The sequence below is a fragment of the Fragaria vesca genome, linkage group LG5, assembly GCF_000184155.1.
Source record: "Fragaria vesca subsp. vesca linkage group LG5, FraVesHawaii_1.0, whole genome shotgun sequence".
Taxonomy (NCBI): domain Eukaryota; kingdom Viridiplantae; phylum Streptophyta; class Magnoliopsida; order Rosales; family Rosaceae; genus Fragaria; species Fragaria vesca.
In genome coordinates, this window is record NC_020495.1 from 12,089,598 (window position 1) to 12,092,115 (window position 2,518).

A 2,518-nucleotide genomic window follows, 5' to 3' on the forward strand; every position below is an offset into this window, starting at 1 on the left:
AGGGTGGTTATACTGTGTGGTGGGATTGTTCGTTCTTATTTTTATTTTATTTATGGCTACAAATACAGTCTTTCACATATATATATATATATATTCATAATCATAAAGAATGAACTCAAAAAAGAGATCGAGAAGAACATATATAGGATGTGGTTTGAGAAGAATGGAGGTCTGCATCAAATGTATTGATGATATATTTGTATATATTTTTAGATTTTATCAGATTCAGGAAAATAAAAGAAAAAAATAAAAACCACAAAATTTAAGGGCAGAATTGGAACGTTAAAAGTAAAATATAAGGCGTGGGGTGAACTGAGCATTTAGTGGGGTGGAAATAGCCGCACCCTAATAATATTGCAGAGAGATGATAAAAAAAGGATTAGAGGGGTGCATAGAGTGATTACCAGAAAAATTAAAAAGGGACGTTAGTTACGTTTGGTTCTTTTGCTGGTTTTTTGGAAGGGTAAAATGGTGATTAAACTTTTTTTTTTTCAAAAATTCATGGAGGTGTATATAACAAATGTGGAGGTGCAACTAGAACCCTCTTTGATCAAAAGAAGAAGAAAAAACAAAAAAGAGACGGTAGGTTTAACGGTAGTGATTTAAGTGAGAGACTGAATCACAAGTGAGTGAGTTAAGTGATATTTTTGAAATATGAGTGAGTTAAATGATTAATGAGTCAAAAGTCAGTGACTATTTGTGATTTTTTACCAAAAAAAATTCAACATTTTTTTTTTAATTAAAAAGCTGGTGCGGCTGTCTTCAAGTCTTAATTAGTGAAACTGTCGAATAGGCTATTTCAAGACTATATCTATTAATTAAGGCAATTTGACTGATGGAACTGTCACTTAATTGGTTAAATATTTTTAATCTCATAGAATACCCCTCACTCAAATTAAACAAAACAGATCAGACATATATAAAAGAATGATAAAAAAGGCATTTGGTAAATAAGATTAAACTTCAAATTTCAAAAGAGCAGTTGTTACGTTGATTAGCAGCATCTCAAACCAACTGCTCCTAATCATCCTCCTACTCTTTACATCTGCCAGAATGAACTGCTCTCCTTCCATGTCAAAATTGCTCTCCAATCCTTCTACGCCAAAACTACTCTCACACCTTCTAACTCAAGTAATAAATTTCTTCGCTCCTCCTTGATGATTTGATGGATGAAAGCATGTATCTCTATGTTTTTTTAAGATTCCTTACGAAGTTTTGTTTTGTGGTTTTATACATTAACTTTTGGAGTTTTTGTTTTCCTGTTTGTTTACACGCAACACACAAAATCCATGCACATGTTAATGCCTTAATGGGAAGCAGACAGTGTGCTCAGTATCAAGAATTTGTTTCTAACACAAGATAGTCACCATTAATTTTGAAAAATAAGCTTGCATCTCCCTTGCAATATGATTCGGAAAGCAAACCTATAACAAACTTCTTCTTTTTTTTCTTTTTTTGGGGTTTTCATTTGGTGCAAGATAACTCAGACCGTACATAGATAAAATGAGACCTCAAACACAAACAGAAATAATGCTTTATCTGACTTCTTATTGTTTTTGTGGTTTCACATTTTTGGCTGAACTTATGTTAAATGCTTCACGTTGAGCTTAATACAAGCTACACATAAGAATAATGTTTTTAGCGATAACTATTGTTACAGTATTATTTTGGTGGTGAAAGAAGATTGTTTTTTATATATATACATATAATTTCGGTAATGTCTTTTCATAAAACTGATAAGAAACTTTGAAGAATAATATTATAATTTTGAAATTTTTTTCTTGATATTTTTCAATTTATAATCAAAAGAGTAATATTATATTCGAACATCAAATCTCTAATATGACATCAATCGGCTAGAATTTGAAGAAAAAAAAAATATTAAACATACATAATTTTTTCAAAGTTAAGAAACTAGTAAAAGTACAATAGCATAAAAACTAGTTTTTATTCTGCAAGATAAAAACTAAAGTTGATAAAAAAAACCAAATGAATCGGTAAATAGTACATGTGATTATGACAGTAGTCGAAATTCAGGTGATGAATTTTGGAGAAAAAAGTTTTTATTTCTTTTCTTTTGATGTGTAGTAATAGTGGAGAATAGTTAGGTTTTAGGGAAGATGAAGTTTCTTTTTGTCTTTTTCTAATAATTGATGGATGTTTTTTAATTAACATACCTATAAAATCTGATGTGAAATATAAAATAATAGAGGTGTGTATTAAGAGATTAAATGTGTGTATTTAAAATTTATCATACACACACATATATACACACACACACACACACATATGATTCCGGTAATGTTTTTCCATAAAACTGATAAAAGCAAGCGCGAGTGAGTGCGAAAAGGAAGGCTAGTTAGTTAGATTGAAAACATTTTTCTTATTTTTTTTTTTTTTTGTTTGTATAATTTCATAACATCATTCAATACTTTGTTAAAAGAAAAGGAAAAAAAAAAGGACTGCATAATTAATCAACAAACCGTTGAGCAGGTAACTAGTATATTTATTTGCAATA